A 24684-nucleotide genomic window follows, 5' to 3' on the forward strand; every position below is an offset into this window, starting at 1 on the left:
ACAGTGTTATGCTATGGCTCATGGTCTCCAGAAGGCAACCTCTGACCTGCCTATTCATCTCTTTTCTGGTATGTGTTAAAGGGCATAGTGGTTTTCAAAATAACTTAACATCCACACTTAACCTTTTTTTACAGTCTCTGAATGGCCATCTGAACATGTTCATTACCACTTCATAAATTCTGCCCTGAAGCTACATACTGTTCTTTATTAACCTTATAAAATTCAAAGGTAGTTGGTTTTAGGTTGATGCCTAAGAAACAACCACTACTGCTTTCCACAATGATTTGTTTCAAGTGTTAGTAAATTCTTTTATAATCTAAAATCTGATCGTGGAGTTTAGGTCAATAGGTCGCGTTATAGGTATTCACAAATAATTCTGATTTCATTTATAAATTATGATTTGTAATATATATTTCCTTAGATTTGAAAATAATGTGTATGCTTTAAGATGTCTTCTCAAAATACCCAATGACTTTATCAGTGTCTTTTTTATTATTGCCCCACATGAATCAGAGCATCTCTCTGTTATGTGGGTTTATTTCAAGCAAGTGTTAGAAATCTTTGGCTTCTGTGGGATGCAGTGTTTATGAATGTTGTGCTCTTCAATAATCAAGAACAATTTTATAGTCAAGTAGCATTACCTATAAAGGACTTTTATGGTAGGATCATAGATGGTAATAAATATAGTATCAGTTTTTGAAATCAAATGTACTTTTTACTATAAACTGTTGCAAAAGTTAGGGAAATCCATAAGACTTTAATTGACCATTAAAATAATGTGAACTCTATCCCAACTCCTGTTTCTCAGCTAAGTTTTAGTAATGGGATGGTAATTTCTACTACTACAGATGTCTGTATGCAGCCCCCTTTCTAGAATGGATTAGAACTTTGTCTTCATTTTCCTTTTAACTCATTGTTTACAACATTGGAATTTTTCTAGATTAAGAACTTCTTTTTTCAAAGGAATTCTTGTTCATACTTTTTATTTTATAGGGAATAGTTAGAAAATAATAAGCTTTTCCAATGTGGTGCAAAAGGAAGGATTGGCTAACCTCTTTACTTCAAATGTACCTCAGTGTTCTCTCATGAACAAATCAGAAACTTTCAGTTTTATTTTGTCATCTCTGGGTTATTTCAGTTACACTGTCCTCCTTTTTAACAAAATTTAGGTAAGGTGTGTTCACTAGATTCCACTCTTTAAACAGTTCTTGTGGCACCAGCGCACCATTCTATGACTTACTATGACCCATTTTGTGCAGCCTGAGTTTAGAGAGTAATGCAGTTAGTGGGTCGTTGCAACTGTTTTAATGTCCAGCCAAATTACACAGGTATCTGGAGAGGCAGTTTACATTAGCTTGTCCTCTAAGTTTTCTTCCAGGCCACAATGAGAATGAGTATTAGTGGCATACAAATGTGTGTGGGGCAACCATATATTGCCCCAGTGGACTTCAACCAAAGTCGCTGGGGAAAACAGTGGTTATCCACTATATTTATAAGTCAAGATGGAAGTTAAACCTTTTATTTTTTTTTAATTTTTTTTTAACGGTTATTTATTTTTGAGACAAAGAGAGACAAAGCATGAATGGGGGAGGGTCAGAGAGAGGGAGACACAGAATCTGAAACAGGCTCCAGGATCTGAGCTGTCAGCACAGAGCCCGACGCAGGGCTCGAACTCACGGACCACAAGATCATGACCTGAGCCAAAGTCAGCCGCCCAACCGACTGAGCCACCCAGGCGCCCTGGAAGTTAAACCTTTTAAATCTAACTCATATTCTTTCTTTAATGACCTTACCCTTTGCTGCACAAATTTATTCTCAGAAACTCAAATCTGAGTTTATCAAAGCCATTAGGATCCAGTGTTAATGCATCCTATCAGATTGAGGTATTTTGTGTTGCCTTTGTCAGGTATGACCATGTTACTTCTCCCAGAATGAGGTGAGATCTTTCATCACAATCAACAGTCTAACTCCAGGAGAGATGGAAGAAGGAAGTTTTTATTCCTCTCAAGGACACCATAATGATATCCGCATACACCTGATATTATTTATCTTGTCCTAATTTTACCTCCATCACAGCTGTATTCATGAAAAGTTGGGGATAAACATCTAATAACATTTCATATAATATCTCCCAACATGCCAGTTTCTGTCCTGTTAATTTATATATTCATACCAGGAATTGTCAGACCCTCCATATTCAGTCACAGAGAAGAGCCTAGCAAAATATCTGAAAACAAAAATGGTACTGTTTTATACACAAAAAAAGGTGAGACAAAAGCATGAGTAAGATGAAATGAAATGTTCCCTTATGTCAAGTGTACATTATTGCTGGAAACAAAAGTAGAGACATGTCAAAGACTGGGAAATAATAGAGCTGAATGTAATGTTTTTCAGTTCCCTGGGTGAGAGCTTCATTTTTATCTTTGTTGCCTAGGCTATTGGTAACAGTCCATTGTGCCTTTTGTTTTGATGATTTGAACATGGATTGAACAAAAAGAAAATATGGAAGTTTGCAATTTCTTAGTAAGAACATTCCCTGAAATGTGCTCTATATTACATGAAGTCCATTATATTTAAATCTTCCTCAAAGACAAGAATCAGATCTTTTCTTACTTTGCACACCCTGAAGCACATATACAGTTTTTTTTAATGTTTATTTTTAAGAGAGCATGAGTGGGGGAGGGGCAGAGAAAAAGAGAGACACAGAATCTGAAGCAGGCTCCAGGCTCTGAGCTGTCAGCACAGAGCCTGACATGGGGCTCGAACCCACTAACCATGAGATCATGGCCTGAACCAAAGTCGGTCGCTTAACCACCTGAGCCACCCAGGCGCCCCCACCCTGAAGCACATATAAAAGAAGCGTGTGGCATATCAGAAATAGCATTGCTCTTAAATATAAATAAAATAGCTGAGTTCAAGTTTAGTGGTCCCTTATTAATTATATGTATGTGTGAGGAGGCTTCATGGTATCTTCACTTTCCTCCTCCATCATTTGGACACAGAAATGATTACCTCTGGTTGCTGTGATGAAATCATACGTCTTTTGCGGAAACCATGGTACCCATAGTGGTTAAGAAGAGGGCTTTGGAAGTCATACAAAGCAGGGATAATAATATTTACTTCACACAGTTGTGAGGATTAAGTAAAAGACTCTGATAAAGCCCTTGGTACAGTTTCTGGCATATACTAAACACTCAATAAATGTTAGCAAAAGTATTAAACGATATAAATGGCAAAAGGAGTTAAGATTGGTCAACAACAATAAAAGAGCTTTAACTCATTTAAGTCTTATTATATGCATGTTATGCTAATGATTGCAGATAAGGAAAGTAAGAATGAGAGATAAATACAATACACTTGATCATTCAAGTAGCAAATGCTAGGGTCAAGACTCAAAGTCTTGCAAAGGAAAATCCAAAGTTTGTGCATGTTTTCTATAGCAGCTGCCTCTTGACAAACCTCTATGAAGTAGTAGCGGGCAGAAAAGCTACCATGGAATAGAGCAAATGCCAAGTTAGTCATACAGACTTCCTCATGCCACCTTTCTAGTGTGGCAAGCTGTTCGTTCTTTTGTTCCACCTGAATTATAATGGAGGTTTTTGGTACTTGTTGATGAGTCCATAAACTGAGGCTAAACATGTTTTGTTACCTATAAAACAAATATGCTGATGGGTTTTTTGAAGCTAATTGAGAATTACATTTCTAGTGTATTGGAAATCATCTTAAAGAATTATAGCTACAGAGTAGGAACTCATAATTTTGTTGTTATTAACAGGAAAGCGGGGAATTCCTTTATCAGTTCTCTAGCATGTGCTTCTAACCTTTAACTCTAAGAAGCTTACTTAATGCATTTGCATGGTAATTAAAAATCAGTGACGTTTAAAGGAACTTAAACCTAGTGTGGAATTAATGGGATATGTGAAGCATACCAGAACTTAAATATTTTGTTTAGGTAATTAAGCTGCTTAGAAAAAATAAAAACAGGAAAATACCTAGTAAAATTGAGTTTCTCACAGCTATACTTGTATGCACTTCATTCATTTTCTAAATTAAAAAGCTGTGTTTTGCAAATTGTCTTCTGGGTGGAGTGGTACATATTTTCCAATAATAAACTCATTATTGCTGAAGACAAAAATTTCTTTTGCTTTTGATTTTTTTTTTGCATTTTAATTTCCTTTCCATGCACATTTAGTCAAAAAGTTAAATACAGTTTCAGAGAAATATGTTGAAGATTTTCATGTAGAACTGATTATAGAGATATCTGTAATGAAAAAATGTGATGACTCTCAAAGAAGTTGACTTTATAGACTGAGTTTATTTTGCCTAACACGGTCCTTTTCCTTAGGTAAACCATATTTCAAGTGAACTCAGGAGCAGTTGAAATTAACTGATCTAAATGAATAGAATACTATTATGTATAGCAGCATTGACAAATATGGATCAGTAGTATTTTGGTAGTTAATTTTATGTGTCACCTTGACCCTGACTAATACAGTTATTAGAGCTCCTCCTTAATGAGCACTTGCTTTGGTAAGGCTTTAAGATCATATACATTTCCTTAATTAAAAGAAATTAACAATTATGAGACTAAGGTATATTTAATGTGAAGAAACTAGAGATTGGAAAAAGTAAACAGTCTTCTAAACTCACACATCTTATAAATGAAGAAGACAAGTTTGGCTCAAAATTCAAGCTAAGGTATGAGATAATTGGAATTCAGAGTAGTATGTGGACATCAATCTTAGCCGGGGTATCTGGGAGACCTCAGCACTGTAGAATTGTTTAAAGGCCATTATTCTACTGTTAAAGTTCATAATCAGTGCACATCATTTCTCATGCCCACTGAGGACCATTCGGGGGCAATATAACTTGTAAGAATGACTCCATTAAAAATGTATATACTTTAATGATAAAGGGAAGGCAAGAGAATTTCCTTTCTCTTTCTTGTTTTCATTTATTTATTCAAATACTCTTTAAGCATTCACTTTAGGACACTCTTCTGTAAGTATTTCGTATTAAGGAGATAAAAAGATGAATGAAACAGACCAGATCTTTCATTTCATGTGCTTCTTCTATAGGAGATAATAATAAAATGAACATACAAATAAGAATATTACATATTCTGGGGGTGCCTGGGTGGCTCAGTTGGTTGAGCATCTGACTTTGGCTCAGGTCGTGATCTCGCGATTTGTGGGTTCAAGCCCCGCATCGGGCTCTGTGCTGACAGCTCAGAGGTGGGAGCCTGCCTCAGATTCTGTGTCTCCCTTTCTCTCTGCCCCTCCCCTGCTCACTTCTGTCTCTTTCTTTCTCTCAAACATAAATAAACATTAAAAAAAGAATATTACACATTCTGTGCATGAATAAACAGAATATGGATGTGATAGGTTTGATGGGAAAGTACATTAGGGATGGAGGGACTTTTAAAGAAGTTGCATTTAAGCTTGTGGTGAAGGATGAGAGGAAGCCACCCTTGGGAAGAGTTGAAGGAAGAGTTTCCAAAACTCTGGTTAGATAATCAGCAAACACATTTGCAACTGTTTAAGCAAAAGTGTCCAGTGATGAGCACATCACTGTGCTGTGGGGAACTGTGATTATAAAGTTCTGGAATGAAATCACTCTTGGCTAATATTTTTGGCATGGGAAGAGTATAACTATATGAAAAATATTTGCTTTCTTGCTCCAGATGAAATTGAGCCAAAATTGTGACTTTAAAATGAATTTGTCTTTGAAAAAGCAATCAAATGATGAAGAAGCCAAATTTTGGTAATGTATAGGTCATGTCCAACTTCACTGTACTTAGCGTTTCCACTGTTTTGTTGTTGCAATTTCTTTCCATTGATAGTTTTAGTAGAGATCTGTGGATACATGTTACAGATGAGACTAGAAGAGATTTATCTAAACCCTAGGATGTTACTATAAAATCCTGTTTGAAATTTAATTTGTTTTGTTTGGTGATGTTAAGCATCAATTTTTCAAAATAAATATGTAAAAAACATATGCTAAAAATAGTGTTTGCGTATATCTCTTATGCTAAAATGTTATTTTGCATTTGTGGCTTTGCTTGAATCTGTCACTTTTCTTTTTAACTGAAGTAATCGCTGGTTTGTCAGTTTTGTTTTAATTAGTAGGTTAGTAAGAATAGCTTATGTAATACATAACTAGATGGTTAGGATTATGAATGTTTCAATTTTTTATACTGAGTATTTTTAAAGTTTTTCCAAAGACTGTGTATTCTATAGTCTGAAATTGGTATGTAAAATAAAATCATTTCATACAATATATAATTTTATATAAGAAAAGAGCAAGATTTTCTAAACATATTGATCTGTGTCTTTAAGTTTCCTCTACCTTCCTTTCTGATGTAGAATCTCTGCCATCAGACCAAATCTATTCCAGAGAAATAGCACTATAATCACTCACATATTTAGTATGAATGTGAGGTTGCTACTTTCTCAATAATTGTGGACAAGCCCTTTTGTTTTACTGTGAAGCTAACTATGGTATGGTAAGGTATCTGTATGTCTACACACAGTCAAAATACTGATAGCATCATGCTTGTTACCATAACCTGATTATTCTTATCCTGACTACTATGGTTGGAAAGAATATGGTTGCAAGCCTCTAACAATTATGGATATACCCTTAAAAGACCAAAGAAGTATAATGGAAGATGACTAATAAAACTTCAGAATACTCAAATTGTCATAAAAATGAATTTTTCTTTCTCGTTGCCTTCTTTCCATATGCTTTTTTTTTTTTTTTTTTTTTAATGAAGTCTAAGTGGTAGACATACCATTGGGTTGTTTGGATACACTGATAGATATGCAAGAAAAAAACCCCCTCCACATTATCCTCTAGGCTAGAATAGAAATCCAGGCTTAAGTTACTAAAATTCACAAATACTATGTAATAAAATAAAAGTTTTTAAAGAGATTAGTGGGAAAATTTTATTCTTTTCATTTATGTGAAAAAAGAATTTTCTGAGAAGGTGAAAGTCAAGCCAGATCTTAAGGAGTAATAATAAATTAGCTTTGAAAGAAAGATCATGGCGGTCAAAATGTGAAGACAGGATTAAAGGGAATAAAACCAGAGGCTGGAAGGTCATTAGGAAGTAATGCAAAAGGCTAAGCAAAGGTGATAACAGTCTTCCTAGGACTTTGGCAGTGGGGTATAGAGGAGGGCTTTATATTCATCCATTAGAGCTGATCTGGTTGCATAATGTTAGTGTTTGTCCTGTTTCCTTTGTTTGCATACTGTATTCGGTGTCATATCTTGACTGTGACACATGGAAGGCGATAACAGGAAGTGAGGATTGAGGAATAGGCAGAGTCAAAAGGATAGACATGTAAACAAATGATGCAATCCTGTGCTGTGACTGCAGTAATCAATGTTTAAGATAGAACTGATTCTAAGGAGAGAGTGATTCACTCTCTAAGGATGTCAGAGAAGACTTTGTTTTTAATATTTATTTATTAGAGAGAGAAAGCATGAGCAGAAGAGAGGCAGTGAGAAAGGCAGAGAGAGAATCCTAAGCAGGTTCCCATGCTGTCAGCATGAAGCATAATGCAGGGCTCAATCCCACTAACCATGAGATCATGACCTGAGCTGAAATCAAGTGTTAGACCCTTAACCCACTGAGCCACCTAGGCACCCCGTCAGAGAAGACTTTTTAGAGAATGTGATGCCCAAGCTGATTTTCCTCATGAAAAAAAAATGGGATAAAGGCTTTTCAGGCAAAAGAAACAGCCTATGCCGAATTTATAAAGCAATAAAACTGAATGTGATATTCAGGGACATATACATTGATATTGCTAGATGGTAGTGTACAAAATGAGAAAGCATGTGTAGAAATATTACTGGAAAGCTGTTTTATCCTGAAAATCATTGGAATGGATGGAAATCATTGAAGTTCACTCAGCTAATCCCTTTTAATATATGCTTTTATCTGATATTGTATTGGTTGTTGATGCCCTTTAATCAAAGAGTGAATTGTACATGCTTTATTTTGCTTCTTTTGTTTTGAGACTAATGCAGAGTGAATGAAATAAGACAGATCTAGAACCCCATTTATGTAGTGTTGCCTCATTTCTTTATATAGCTACCTGTAATGGAGTTAAGTATTGCTAGTTTAGGAAGGAGCCACAAAGCTTCTCCAAAGAGAATAGCTTAGAAGAAATTAGGTTCTGGCCAGTTAATTCTGCCTTACTTATACAATGGTGGTTTACAGATTTCCATGCCTTATTTTTATGATATTAGCATAAAACTTGGTGATTCTATGGTCATGTACAAAGATGATTGTCAATATGAAGTGTGAAGCCAGTTAAGAAGAGAATAATTTGGTCTACACTGTTATGAATAGGTGTCCAGGCAAGACACTGTGCATTTATTTTTTTATGAATAGGTGTCCAGGCAAGACACTGTGCATTTATTCTTTTACCTACTAAGTACATCTTTCAAGTTTCTGCATAATTATCTCCTCATTGAAACCATAGGCTCAGTCTTATTTTCTCTTTAGAAACCTGAGCAGTTTATTTTCTTTATTATAAATTTAATTAAAAGTTACTTATTATAGTTTGTTTTAATGTCCCTCTACTTGCTAAAGTGACAACTTGAAAGGAGGGGTATTGTCTTAAGGAATAAAGAGTATGGTATGCTTTTTGGCATGATCCTGCAATAGTCAGGGATTCTGCATTTTGGGTCAGAGAAATTGGATTCAGTTCCCAGCCACCGTCTCTCAAGCCTTATCTGTAAAATGGGGGACATGGGACATGGGACAATATTGTTACCCATGTTAGTTTGGTCTTCATCAGCTATCTCCCCGTGTAGAGTGCAAGCTTTAAAAGAACTAAGAACTTGACATCTAGTTTGTATGTCTCTGGTGCCTAGAACATTCTTTGCACAATATAGGTTCTTAATGAATGTTTGTGGAATATATGTATTAATAGACAACATATGTAGTTACCTAAGGTTTTTGTGAGAGTTAGTTTGCATCTATAAAGATTTTAACATAGTGCCTCTCACAGAATAGGCATTTGGTAATATAAAATTTTTAATTTAATAGCTAGTATTTTTTTAAAGTTGATTTATTTATTTTGAGACAACAGACAGCACAAGTGGGGTAGGGGCAGAGAGAGAGGGAGAGAGAGAGAAAATCCTCAGCAGGCTCCATGCTGCCAGCAGAGTCCAATGTGTGGCTCGAACTCCTGAAACTGCCAGTTCATGAACTGAGCCGAAAACCAGGAGTTGGATGCTCAACCGTCTGAGCCACCCAGGCACCCCTAATTTAATAGCTAGTATTAAAAGAGCGTTTATCTTAAAACAGTATTTGAATATTGTTAAAATCTTTCTGTATGTGTATGTTTCCATATTTCTTGTATGCGTACCGGGAACTAAGTTGGATTAGTGGGTCTTGTGTAGATAGATGTTTAACTTTATAAGAAACTGCCCAACTCTCTCCAAAGTGGTTATTTCAATTTACACTTCCACCAGCAGTGTATGAAAATTTGGGTTGCTGTATATCCTTGCCAATCGTTGGTGTTGTTCTTTATAAATTTAGCCATTCTAGTGGGGGTGTAGTGGTATCTCATTGTGGCTTTAATTTGCATTTTCTCTATGACTAATACTGTTGAGCAATCTTTCATATGCTTATTGGCCAGTTTGCATATCTTCTTCTGTAAAATGTCTGTTTTAATCTTGTTCATTTTTAGTTGGGTTGTTTGTCATTTTATTATTGAGTTGTAGCACTTATGTACACATTCTGGGTCCCTTACAAGATTATCTCTCTCTTTCTCTCTCTCTCAATCTTTCAGTCTCTCTATTTCTATTATCTCTGTCTCTATCTCTATATATAGTTTTTTTCTCCTGGTCTGTGGTTTGCCTATTCATTTTCATAACAACCTTTTTTCCCCTCAGTAATTTTATTTCAAAATAATTTTAGATTTACAGAGGAGTTGCAAAGATAGTACAGAGAGTTCCCAAATACCCTCCCCCTAGCTTTCTCTATTGTTAACATCTTACATAACATTTATCAAAACTATGATATTAAAATTGGTACAATACTATTAAATAACCTAAAGACTATTCAAATTTTCCTAGTGTTTCCACTCATGTTCCTTTTCCAGTCCAGAATCCAATCCAGGGTACCATATGCATTTAGTTTTCATTTTTTTCTCCAATCTGTGACAGTTTCCTGGGCCAGTCCTGTCTTCTACCACTTCAAAAATTTTTAAAAGTCCAGGCATTTATTTTTTAGAATAGGCCTCAGTTTGAGTTTAACAGTTTTTTGATGAGCAGAACCTTTAAAGTCTTCTATGGAATTCAATTTATCAATGTTTTCTTACCTAGTTTATGCTTTCTGTGCCCTATCCAAAAAATCTCTGAGTATCCAGAGGTTAAAGAGATACTCTCCTTCATGTCAGCATTTTTGTATCCTTTGGATAAATACATAATAATGCAAATGCTGGGTGGTAGGGTTGATCTATATTTAATTTGTTGAGGAACGTCCATAGGGTTTTCCAGAGTGGCTGCACCAGTTTGCATTCCCACCAACAATGCTGCAAAAGTGCTCCTCTTTCTCTGTATCCTTGCCAACATCTTTGTTTCCTGAGTTGTTCATGTTAGCCATTCTGACATGTATGAGGTGGTATTTCATTGTGGTTTTGATTTGTATTTCCCTGATGATGAGTGATGTTGAACATCTTTTTATGTGTCTGTTAGCCATCTGGATGTCTTCTTTGGAAAAGTGTCCATTCATGTCTTCTGCCCACTCCTTCACTGGATTATTTGTTTTTTGAGTGTTTGATAAGTTCTTTTTAGATTTTGGATACTGACCTTTTATCTGTCGTTTGTAAATATCTTCTCCCATTTTGTTGGTTGCCTTTTAGTTGTGATGTTTCTTTTGCTGTGCAGAATCTTTTTATCTTGATGAGGTCCCAATAGTTCATTTTTGCATTTGCTTCCTTTGCCTCTGGAGACATGTAAGAAGTTGCTGTGGCTGAGGTCAAAGAGTTTACTGCCTGTTTTTTCCCCTAGGATTTTGATGGTTTCCTGCCTTTCATTCATTTTGAATTTATTTTTGTGTATGGTATACACGGTTTCATTCTTCTGCATGTTGCTGTCCAGTTTTCCCAATTCCATTTTTTGAAGACTGTCTTTTTGTCCATTAGATATTCTTTCCTGCTTTGTCAAAGATTAGTTGGTCATGCATTTGTGGGTCCATTTCTGGGTTTTCTATTCTGTTCCACTGATCTATGTGTCCGTTTTTGTGCCAGTACCATACTGTCCTGATGATTACAAATTTAACAGCTTGAAGTCTGGAATTGTGATGTTTCCAGCTTTGGATTTCTTTTTCAATGTTACTTTGGCCATTCAGGGTCTTTTCTGATTCTATACAAATTTTCAGATCGTTTTTTCTATCTCTATGAAGAATGCTGGCATTATTTTGATAGAGATTGCATTAAACGTATAGATTGCCTTTATGTAGTATAGACATTTCAACAATATTTGTTCTTCCAATCCATGAGCATGGAATATTTTTCCATTTCTTTGGGTCTTCTTCAATTTCTGTCATAAGCTTTCTATAGTTTTCGGCTTACAGATCTTTTACCTGTTTGGTTGGGTTTATTCCTAGGTATCTTATTATTTTTGGTGCAATTGTAAATAGGATTGATTCCTTGATTTCTTTTTCTGCTGCTTCATTATCGGTGTATAGAAATGCATCCAATTTCTGTATGTGATTTTATATCCTTGGACTTTGCTGAATTCATGTATTTGCTGAATTCAAGTTCTAGCAGTTATCTAAACGACACAAAAATGCTGATTCAAAAGGGCACATGAACCCCAATGTTTATAGTAGTACTGTCAACACTAGCCAGATTATGAGTCTAAATATCCATTGACTGTTGAATGGATAAAGAAGAGGTACACACACACATATACATGTAGGAGGCAAAACATTAGAGACTCTTAAATATAAAGAACAAACTGAGGATTGCTGGAGGGGAGGTAAGTGGGGAGCTGGGCTAAATGGGTGATGGGCATTAAGGAGAGCACTTGTTGGGATAAGCGCACTGGGTGTTACATGTTGAGTGATGAATCACTGGATTCTACTCCTGAAACCAGTACTACACTGTATGTTAACTAACTTGAATTTAAATAAATAAATAATTAAAAAAATTATATTCTCCTGTGTATTTTTTAGAAGGTTTGTAGTTCTTGCTTTTGTGTTAGGTCTATGATCCAACTTGAGTTAATTTTTCTCTATGGGTTGAGATAAGAAATCAAACTTCTTTTTTTATGGATTATTAGTTTACCAACATTGCCCATTCCAAAGATTGACCTTTTTTCATTGTATTGCTTTGTTGCCATTGTCAAAAATTAAAGTATGCAAGTATGAGTCTGTTGCTATATTCTAGTCTCTTTCATTACTCTGTTCGTCTCTTATGTCGATACCACCATTTTGATTACTGTAGCTTTAGATCAGGGGTAGATAAACTTTTCCTTAAAGGAGAAAATAGTATTTTAAATTTGCAGGGTGTAAGATCTCTCTTAAAATTACTTAGCTCTGTTGTAGCATAGATAATATGCAAGTAAATTGCTGTGGCTATGTTTCACTAAAATTTTATTTACAAAAACACTGTCCAGCCTATGGACAGTGGTTTGCTGAGTAAGACTATGAAATATGATGAACAACTTTATGTGTACATACTTTCCAAATTAGGTGAAGGGGGGACAAATTCATTGACAGAGACAACTCACAAAGATGGTGCACGAAATAGTAAATATAAATTTCAGAATAAGACTCAAAATCAGGTGATGTTAAGTCCTCCCAACTTGATTTTTCTTTTCCTTAATTGTGGTTATTCTGCATTCTTTGTAGGTTTATGTAAATTGTGAAATAAGCAATTAATTTTGAAAACAATACCTGCTGATTTATTTTGATTGCATTGAATTTATAGATCAATTTGGGGAAAGTTAATACCTTAACAGTGTTTTTTCCCCCAATCCATGAGCATGATACATTTTTCCCTTTATTTAGGTCTTCTCTAATTTATCTCATTAATGTTTGTGTGGAGGTATTGTACACAATTTGTTAAAATGTTTCCTAAGTATTTTGTGGTTTTGATGTTTTTATAAATGACATGAATTAATTTATATTCCAGTTGCACTACTGTTAACCTTACATACTGTGATCTTCCTAAATTCCTTAGTAATCCTAGCACTTTTGTTTGTAGTTTCCTTAGGATTTTCTATGTACATAATCATCTCATCTATGGAAAGAGACAGTTTTATGTCTTCCTTTCTAATCTTTATGATCTTATTTAATTTACTTACTTATTACAGTGGTTTTGATTTCCAATAAATTATTGAATGCAAGTAGAAGTAATGATAGCAGGGAAACTATCTTTGGTTCTGATCTTAGGAGGAAATAAACAGGTTTCTTAATATTAAGTATGATATTATCTGCAAATTATTCAGTGATGTTTTTATTGGAATAAGGATGTTCCATTCTATTTCTAACAGCTGTGGATTTAAAAATAATCACAAATGAGTATAGAATTTTGCCACATACTTTTCTGAACTTAATAATATGTTCATACTATTTTTCTTTTATATCATGTTAATGAGTAGGATAAATATATTGATTTATTTGAAAAAATTAAAGCATGTTGGTATGCCTAAGATAAACTCAATCTGATCAGCTGTATTATACTCTTAATTTATTACTAGATTTTATTTGGTATTTTTTTTTTGGTGTCTGTGTTCATGTAGGGTGGAAAATAGGTATATAATTTTCTTGTAATACTCTTTTCTTGTTTTAGTATCAGGGTTATGTTGGCTTCAGGACAAGATATGGGAATGTTGACTCTTCATCATTTTTTTGAAGATGTTTATGTAAAATTAGTTTTTTTAAAAATTATTATTTTGAGAGAGAGAAAGAGAGAGAGCATGTGCACATGAGTGGGTTGGGGCAGAGAGAGAGGGAGAGAGAGAATTCCAAGCAGGTTCCCACTGTCAGCAGAGACTGACCCTAGGCTCCATCCTGTGAACCATGAGATCATGACCTGAGTCGAAATTGTAGGCTTAACTGACTGAACCACCCAGGTGCTCCTGTTTATGTAAAATGAGTAATATTTCTTCTTTAAATTTAACAGCACTCACTAGTGAAGCCATCTGTGGTTATTCAAAAATTTTCATTATGAGTTGTTTTTATATTATGGTTTTTGGGCAATTTATATTTACTATTTTTTTGTGAGTTGTCTCTGTCAATGAATTTGTCCCCATTAATCTAATTTGGAAAATGTGTACACATAAAGTTGTTCATCATATTTCATTTTTTTTTATTTTAATGCCTTGAGGCTTTGTACTGATACTACCTTTTGCATTTTGGATATTGGTTTGTATTCTCTCTTTCTCTTTTTTCTCTCTCTCCCCTTATTAATGTGATGAAAAGTTTATCAATTTAATTGATATTTTAAAGAGTTGCTTTTGGTCTAATTACTTTTTCTCTTGTATTTATTAATTCCTTCTTTCCACTTTGTGCTTGATTTGTACTTGTTTTTATAATGTCTTATGGCAAACCTTAGATTACTAAATTTAACTTTTCTTCTTTTTAAATGCAAGCATATAAAAGCTATCAATTTCTCTATAACACTGTTTTGGCAGCATCCCACAAATTTTGAAATGTTATGTTTTTGTTATTCAGTTCAAAATATTTTAATATTCTTTGTGATTAAGTCATTCATGAGTTACTTAAAAGTATTTTGTTAAACTTCTAAATATTGTGTGAGTTCTTTGTTGTCATTGTTCTTGAAATCTAAATTGATTGTAACATTGTCAGAGAACATATTATATACCTGGCCTCAGTCCTTATAAATGTTTGACCTATTGAATGTCCTGGCATATGGTTTATCTTAGTGAATATTCCTTGTGCACTAGAAAATTATGTATTTTCTTCTATACAGGTGTATTGTTCTATAAATATTAATTTTTTTGGTCTACTTTATCCATCAAGTACTGAAAGATAGTTGTTAAAATTTCCAACCATAGTTACGGGATCAGTCTGTTTCTCCCTTTAGATCATCAGTTTTTGCTTCATGTTTTTGAAACTCTCTAATGGGATGTATATGCATTTCATGTTGTGTCTTTTGATAAATTGATGCTTTTATTGTGACATTTCCTCTTGATAGTCATGATTCTTGTATAGAAGTCTTATTTGCTAGTTTTTAATATTTCCACTCTTGGCTTCATATGATTAGTATTAGAATTATGTGTGTTTGTACATTCATATATATATATATATATATATATATATATATGAATGTATATAAATATATATTTATATGTGAATACATATATAAATACTTATGTATATGTGAATACATATATAAATATATATTTGTATTTCATTTTTTGTACCTTTCTGGATCTTCATATTTAAAATCTATCTCTCATGGACAGCATATAATAGATTTTTTTTCTTATCCAGTTTGATAGTATATCTTATAAAGAGTCTACTCCATTTATATCTTCATTTAATATACCTACTGAAATATTTTAGAGGTCAAATAAACTATACTGCTGTTTCTATTCCATTTGTTCCATTTGCTTTTTTGTTCATTTTTCATTCTTTCTTGTCACATTTTGGACTTATTGAAGATTTTTAGTTACATTTTTTCCTTCTCTTTTTAAATTCTTTGATCTTTATTTGATTTTTAAAAAACAGTTTCTATACCTCTGCTGAGACTTCCCATCTGTTTCCTTATTATACACAGCTTTATCTTTGAATCCACGAAAATATTTATAAAAGCTTTTTATTAATGTCCTTGTCTAAGAATACTGAAATACTCCCCCCACCAAACAACTACAACAACAACAGCAATAACTAAAAACTGCCCTTGGTCTTCTTTTATTGACAGTTTTCTCTCTTATTGATGAGTTACATTTTATCTTTTAGTCTAGTAATTTTTCAATGTATGCTGAACTTTTTTAATGCTACATTATCAATGGTTTGGTGTTTTCCACATTTTAAAGTTGTTGAGTGTAGGTGTAGGTTGTTACTTTTCTTTCTTTTTTTCTTTCTTTCTTTCCTTTTTTTTTTTTTTTTTTTTTTTTTTTTAGCTACAGTAACCTGACTCCTAGGAAGTGGCCTCTTTGAGTCTCGACAATGACCAGACTGTTTCTTTGAAGTCTTTGTTCTCTCACTTGTTGGAAGTCCAGTGTCTACAATAACTGTGTGAGCCATAGAATTCTCATTCAACTCACAGAATCACAGATCCCCAGAAGTTATTTTTTTCAAGGCCTTACAGAGTTTTTAGCTTTATTCTTGCACTGTGTAGCATTTGGCCAACACTCACTGGAAAGCTCCTATGGGGATTGCTGGAGTTTCTTCTCTTGCAGTCTCTCCTCTCCAGTATTCTGCTTAGTTACTACCTTGCCCCACAGATTCCAGCTGCTTCACCAGCCCCAAATCTTGGTATCCATTTCTTCTACTTACCAGGCTACCTATTTAGGATATATGTCCTTCTGCTGTGCTTTGAACAGTGCTTCCAGGTTCAAGGTTGTGGTCCTTGTGAACCTCACTTCCTGTGTTTCCTTTCCTCCAAGGATAACGGCCCTGTGCTGCATTATGTTCAGTACTTGAATACAGTTGACACGGTTGATATATATTTTTTATCTGGTTTTGTATTTGTTTACAGTAGGCACTAAAAGGAGGAGGGACATGAGATATGGAAATATAAGTCTAATGTCTTTTAGTCTTCATAACCAGAACCAAAGTTAGAAATAGGTTTTAATCTCATGTTGCTTATCCAAGATAGCTTTTGACTTGTAGAACATTCAGTTCATTTGGACACACATGTATGCATTTCATATCTATTTTAATAAGCAACTTGTCTCTTTTATGGTGGCTTTATTAAATAATGAAAATACTGACATTTTAAACGACACACTTTTGTTTGTAATCATTTGCATTGAAGTATATGTAATTCTGTAGTGAAGTTTATTGTACCAAAATATGACTTTATTTTTTTCTCCATTTTATATTATTTAGGTTGTATTTTCTCCATCAATACAATGAGGTTACCCTTAGGTTTTCATAACACAACAGAAATATAAGTAATTTTATAAATTATTTAAGATATAAAATATTTTATATTAAGTATGGAAACATGTTTATGCATAAGAATAATTATGCAATAATTATAAGAGTAATTGTAATTATATATAATCACATTATATATTCTATATGTATTTTATGTGTGCATATAAAATAAGTTTAATAGTAACATAATATTTAATTAAGATGTTTTATACATTTCATTTATTTAGCATGTCACTCCAGCTTTCTTTTTAGTTGTTAGAGAAGAAGAAATAGATAAATATTCAGATTTGGATACAGATACATGCACAGAATACCTACAGGAAAATCAGGATCAATGTCAAGTAAATTTTACTAGATTATTTTTGGAGAATACTCTAGATGTCTGTGTAATAATGAATAAGTATAGCAGTAACTTAAGACAGAACACTTCAGCTGGTAGGTCTCTAAAACTGAGTCATTAACATTGAAAAATAAAAGCATAATTAGGTCACTGTCTTTTAAATTGTCAAAAGGGAAGTGGAACAGTCAAATATTTTTTAAAATGAAGCACTCAAAAGGCTACTGTGATTTAAGATGGATAATGGAAAAACTGAACTGTCTGTTTAAAATTCTGTGGTTGAAAGGTAATTAATTCCGCCTTGCTAAAGGCACATTATTTTCTCATTCTTCAAATACTACTCAGCACGTTTTTTTTTTTTTAAGTGATAAATACTTGGCACAAAAAAGATTTTTTAAAAGAAACTTAGATTTCTTCTGGAAAGTAAATCTCGTACATGGGCATAGTTTTTTGTTTTCTTCTTGATTTCAGGATAGTTTTATAAGTTTGTTAATGAGCTTTCAGTGTATATTTTCACAGGACCACTTATTCAAGAAGTTTTTTTTTAATTGAAGCAATTTTTATTTTTTTTAAGTTTATTTACTTATTTTGAGAAAGACGGAAACAGTGCAAGCAGGGGAGGGGCAGAGAGAGAGAGAAGAGAGAGAATGACAAGCAGGCCCCACACCTTCAGTGTAGAGCCCTATGCGGGGCTCAAACCCATGAACTGTGAGATCATGACCTGAGCCAGAACCAAGAGTTGGCCACATAACCGACTGAGCCACCCAGGTGCCCCTCTCTATTCAAGAACTTTTAAGGGGTTTCACTAAGCAATGAAAACTTATTTATTATTTAAAACATTCCATGTACTGGATGATACATGCCTATTTTAAAATAAATATATCTGGAAAAACTTGGTTAAAAATAGTAATTTGTGATTACAAGATTTGGAGAAAGTGTATTATCTTGCCTGATATGTTTGGAGACATTTTTAAATGACATAAAGCCTGAAGTAGAAATCACTGGTCAGTAATTCCCTTTGAATTAAATGGATTTTTACTTTCACAATATGAGTCTATAGTTATTGAAGGCTTAAGGGAGATCCATGCTAATAGTTTCATATGATTCAAAAAAGGGTTATAAAGTAAGAGAAGGGAGGGGAAAACAAATCAAGGACAACAGCAACAGCAACAGCAACAAAAAACAAGGAAAGCAAAAGTCCTTTAAATAACTGCCGTTTAAAGATTACCCAAAATAATAGTCTCTTTATAAACATTAATCGAATAATCCTCACAACAATCCTAGGATATCCATTTTACAAATGGAGCCCCATTTACCAGATCCCTAAATCCATGTTCTTTCCATTACTTCACATTATCTTCAAGATCATTTATTCTAGCCACTTTGTTTTATATATTGGGGGGGGGGGTGTTAGTGAGAAGGAACCAACCAAATACACAGAAAACAGAAACTGAGTCCCAGAAAGATACTTAGTTTACTTAAAGATAGACAGTAAGTAGTAGCTTGGATATTTAGTCCCAAATCTGCCTACTGCTTGCTTCTGTAGCAGACTCAACAGCATTATCCTCAGAGTGATAAAACCCATCCTAGGAAACGAATCTTGTGAGAACTTATATATTTAAATTTTATAAATCTGCAATTTTGCATCCACAAGATTCCCAGGTCTTTCAGCTTGTGGATTTGCACCACTTACCTTGTTTTATTGTTTACAAATGATTTCTTTTTTTCATTGCCGCCTTAGCTAGAAGGCTTAGGATTTGAACCATGAAATCGGTTTTCTTCATCATACAGTATGAAGACCTATAGGATATAGTAGTTTATTTTAAAACATTCAGTAGCGTTAAGCAAAGCAATTAGTTAGCTTTCATGTTCTTTATGGCTTGTATTACTTCCCTCTCTCCCACCCTAGAAGGAAGACAAAATACTTGGCCTATTTACGCTTTGCTTTTATCCCACCTATCCAGTGATCATTGTGATAAATGGATTGAAAATATTCCTTCGGTGGTTCTCATATTAGTAGAAAAAATATGTTTGTTATATTTTAATATTTGTCTAGTTGATTGATGCTCCATAGTAGCAATTAAAAGGCATGGTATTGGCAATGCTGGGGCAGGGGGACTGATAATTCCATTATTTAGAGATAGTTGAATTCCATGTATTTTACTAATCTCAACTATCCGTTGAAATCTTGAACTCTTAAATATTGGCCATGAAATTTCAATGCTTAGAAGGGCCCATAGAAGATTAAGCATTCTAGTTTATTTCCCTTATTTTACAGCTGAAGAAATGCCGCATACTTTGTAGGCTCCTAACATAATTCAGTTTCAGAAAGAAAAAAAAATGCTAATCTTTTTCCTGTTTTCAGTATGAGATTTTGTTCTCACGTTTGGCCACCTTTTATTGCTGGTAGTGTGGGCCTCAGGAAGTAGTGCATGCTTTCTCTCTCAAATAAGAGAACTGATACTTAATTCTTTATTTTTGAAATTATTCTTAAATATTATTTTTGAATAATTTGAATAGTTTTTGAATAATATTTGAATTATTTTTGAAATATAGTAATTGATAAGGTATTATTGGAGGAAGCTTAATGCATAAACTTTGAAAATAGGGTGCCTACAAGAAGACACTAATAGATTACTGTCTTTGATTTGGTGAGTGGAATTTAATACTTTTTCAGTGAAAATCTATTGTAACTCCAGGGTATCAGAGCTGATAAAAATACAGGAACATGATTTTTTTTCATCTTAATTTTAATTTTTTAAATGCAGTAGCATTGGTACTATTTACGTATGGCTAACAAATGATATTCAACTAAATAATTTTAATTATTTCTTTAATTATATTTATTAAAGGAAGAACAATGATTCTTCAAGGATACCAGGGAGAATCCCTGACACCAAATAGAGTTAACTTAATATACTTATGTAATACACACTCTTTGCTATGTGAATATTTAACGGGATCAATTGTGATGTATTTTAAGGCATCCATTTCAGTCTTCTTTTTCTATATTTGTATCCTTTTGGTCTGACTCATGATGAAAACGTGCTCAAAGATCCATGCAAAGCCTTCTAAATTTCATAGTTAAATTAGTATTCCCCATATGCAATAAAGTAGTATTTTCATGACTGTACCACTTTGCAGTAACTTCTCAAAGAAAATTAGGGTTGAAGCTATGTTTACCCGCTTTATTTCCAAAAGTTGATTATTATTTCCAAATGTTTCTTTGTGAAACATCTCTAAATATTCCACATATAAACATTCCAATATCTCATATTGCAGTCAGGAAATCTTTAAATCATCTTGAATTTTACCAAGAGACCCAAGTAAAGCAATATAGGCAAGGGATACCTGCACTCCAAGAACAGAGGCAGAATTACTGGAGGTTTCCTGACCCATGCTCACTTTAAGGACAGACTAGCAGTCCATTGTAGAGGGAATAAAATAAGTGATCTCTATCAAGTAACTTGAAAGGTAGTAACAAAAGTCAGTTTATTTGATGGGTAGAAGAAATTGAGCTGTCAGGAGACAAAGAGATTTTGTAAAGAGAATGCCGTGTTGGTATTACTGTCTTGATTATACTGTTGCATAAACCAGGCTTTATGGGTCCTGTCACCATCACAGCCTGGCGGTCTTGCACCCAGGCTCACTGGGAAATTCTAGTTATTGTTCAAAAAAGAAGACAGTACATTTAAACTTGAGTTCCAGTGGAATCATGTGATTATGCCATGTTGAGTTCACATTAGATTCTGCCTATTAGATGTAACACTTCAGCAATCTTAATGCCTCAGGACTCAGTGGTGCTTTCTACCTGGGCAGTGCTAACGATCATTACCTCACCTAGAGCTGTGTCCTTCAGATTTAGTACTCTAGCATGACTCAAAGATCAAGGATTGGGAGAGGTTTGCCAGATGCTGAGTGAATTATTGCTAAGATTCTCTGCTGTCTTCTGTTCTTAAAGAAGTAATCTATTGAAAATCATTTTTGAGCTTGAAGCATTTTTTTTTTAATCTAAAGCATAATACAGAGGCTCATTGAATTACAACTCATCTTGAGAGATTCAATAACTTTGAGCTCAGTTTCTAAGCATGCCAGAGATAAGATTAAGAACTTCTGTCTTAGGGGGAATCTCCCCTCAAATGTTGGACATTATTAGGTTATTTACCTTTTGAATGGAAAAAGGGCCTAAAGGCACCTGAGGAGTCATGAGTCTTATGGAGAAAATAGCATTTATTATGTAGTAGTTATATCAAATAATAATAATAAATCTAAACTATTCCCTAAGAAAATATTTTGCCAAATGTATAAAAATACAATAGTTAAGAATGTCCTTACAAATTTATCAGTTTTATTAAAAAAATCATACAGATTTTAAAAACATACATTAATAAGAGAGGTGGTATTTAAATTTGAGGGGAGTTCTCTGTAGACACTGAAATTATGATGTAGAAGATATTTAAGATATAGACATATTGAAAAGTGAGTAAAAAAATAGCATGTATAATATGGTCATATAAGTGTTTATATTTATATTTTTTTCTGGAAGTTTATATGACAGTCTTTTAATAGTGGCTATTTCTAGGTGGTGGGTTATGGTTGATTATTTTCTCCTTTATTCCTTATTGTGTTTTCTAGTTTTTCTGCAACTGCTATAGATTATTTTTATAAGAAAAAGAAATCCCTTTCCATTTTGAGGATAATAATCTTATCTGGGTACAAAATAAATTGGAAAATTAATATGTAATGAGCAATCACTATGTAACTTATACTTGTTTGGAAATTTTGAATGATTAATTTACTTAATCCTTCCATAAATCCTCTAACAGAGGTATTTCGGTCACTAATTTATAGGTAGGAAAAAAAGAATCAGAGAGGTTACATAACTTGTCCAATGTCAAATTACATGGCTTGTAAGGAAAATAATCAGGGATTCTCTGAATCTTTCTGCTGTGCCCACGCTGCCTTATTAAGGCAGTTTGATGGCATGTTGTCAATGGCCTATCAGTCTCCGGAAGGGAAGAGTGGTATGTGCTTGTCATCAATGCTAATAGCCCTCCTTATCACCTCTCTTTTCCAGTGTCACTTGTAGCACCATTTACAGTGTTCACTTAATAATTGAAATGTGAGAAGACCTACTTGGTTTCAGAAAGTCTAATGTGAAGGTTTGCAGTAGTGGATCAAAGGAGGCATGTACAGCTTATCTGCTTCAATTTATTATTTAGTTTTTATTTTTTAAAGTTTATTTATGTATTTTTTATGAATATAATTTATTGTCAAATTGGCTTCCACACAACACCCAGTGCTCATCCCAACAAGTGCCCTCCTCAGTGCCCATCACCCACTTTCCCCTTTCCCCAACCCCCCATCCACCCTCAGTTTGTTCTCTGTATTTAAGAGTCTCTTGTGGTTTGCCTCCCTCCCTCTCTGTTTGTAACTATTTTTTTCCTTTCCCTTTCCCCATGGTCTTCTGTTAAGTTTCTCAAGATCCACATATGAATGAAAACATGACATCTGTCCTTCTCTGACTGGAAGGTGTTACGCTTCAATTTATTTTAAGTTTTCCAATTCATTGCAGAAAACATAGGGGATAGAACTATGAAATCCCTTTCTTGTGTGCTGCCAACTCTGAAGGAGGTCTCACTCTGTCCTCTGTTTTATAGTGGCACATTTCCTGTGGACTGTGTCCCTAACTTAATTTCTGGTTCAGCTACTAGCATGGCTGAGACTCCACTAATAATAGAGGGATTTTCCATTTATGGCCACAATTTTAATCATTGAGTCTTGAGTACCATTCAGCCTCTGGAGTATAGAATCTACTCTTTTGAGATGTTGACATTTAATTTCTCAAGGGTACCTTGATAGAGTGGAAATTCAGGGTGATTCAGGGAAACCATCTTCAAATTTTTCCACAGGAGAATGAACTGTGAAAAAAAATTCTTTGAAGTGAGTAAAACAGAAACAGAAAAGGAAAGCAGTCTGATGGCATTAAACCACTTATTTACTTTAAATTATTCTATATGAATGAGTTTGCCCTTTTTCTGTAGCATTTTGTTGTGGATAATAATTGATTTTTTCTGTATTATTTATCAAACTTACAGGATTCAAACACTATGAGTATAATTTGTAATAGATAACTCTCAGAAGCATACAAGGAAAAGTTTATTTAAGAACATTTTCCACGTAATAACAGTGTTTAATCAATCTAACACTTAATCACACAAAACAGAGTAATCATTTTGAATCCAAATTTAAAGTATTCAAAACATGAGTATTATAACTTCAGGAATAGCTGGATATTAATTTGTGACTTAACAAGATTTTTGGCTTTAAATGCAAAAACAACAACAGTTTATAACAGCAAACACTTTAAGCATAGTATATTTTGTAAGCCAATTAAAATTGTAAAGGCCAAACTACTGGGAATGATAGAGTTCGGGAGCTAGAACCTATGATGAGCACTTCGTATACACTAGTTTTCTAAGTTTCTACTCTTTATATACATATAGAGTTGCTGAGTAATGAAATATAGTCTCTGTTTTTGAAGAGGCATTATGATAAATAAGTATGAGATGTTCTTTTACTGATTTGATTTTTTCTTTAAATAGGATTTTAAAAGAAACCAAGATACCATGGGGCATTTCAGATTTGGAAATGCACAATATTCCAGTAACTCTGAACATTACAAGGAAGAAAAAATCTGAATTTGAATAATTTTATAAACACACATAATTAATGTTATAAATACCTCAGTCCTCTGAAATTGATCTGGAAATGCAATAGAATTTTTATCAAAATCTCAATTTTTTAAGACAGAAGGAGAATCCTTCATCTCAAAGGGTAAATTTGTGGATTAAATAGATCAACGGAAGTTAGTATATGAAAAGGTGACATTTTAAATCAATGGGGAGAAGATGAAATACCTAAAATGATTAATGGCTATATGATAAAACATGGCGTTAATAAAAAAGCTTTTTCTCTTCTTATTTTCCAGAATCAAGAGAAGGAAAAGCACTTAGAACAGAGTATTATTATCTATAATATGTAAGCATCTCATTTGTATCAATAAGAAAAATACAAAAATGAGAAGAGACATTAATGATAGATTAATATGTGAAATATTCCTTAGCCTCAGTAATAATTGGAGAAATGATAAAATAAGAAAGAGATACCATCTTGTTTTTGAAAGATGTTAAAATATCATTAGTACTCTCAATAATTCAAGACATTGTTGCTGGCTATTTGACAA

The 24684-nt window shown here is 33.6% G+C and overlaps 1 protein-coding gene and 1 non-coding gene across 6 annotated transcripts in view; both read left to right on the forward strand.

The window, feature by feature from the left end:
* GABRB2 (gamma-aminobutyric acid type A receptor subunit beta2) overlaps positions 1 to 24684 on the forward strand; it is a 233376-nt gene that overhangs the window by 26177 nt on the left and 182515 nt on the right. The window lies entirely within an intron of this gene.
* TRNAQ-UUG lies at positions 5131 to 5215 on the forward strand. The gene has a single exon. It is a non-coding gene; the product is annotated as a tRNA-Gln (tRNA).

The sequence above is a fragment of the Panthera tigris genome, chromosome A1, assembly GCF_018350195.1.
Source record: "Panthera tigris isolate Pti1 chromosome A1, P.tigris_Pti1_mat1.1, whole genome shotgun sequence".
NCBI lineage: Eukaryota > Metazoa > Chordata > Mammalia > Carnivora > Felidae > Panthera > Panthera tigris.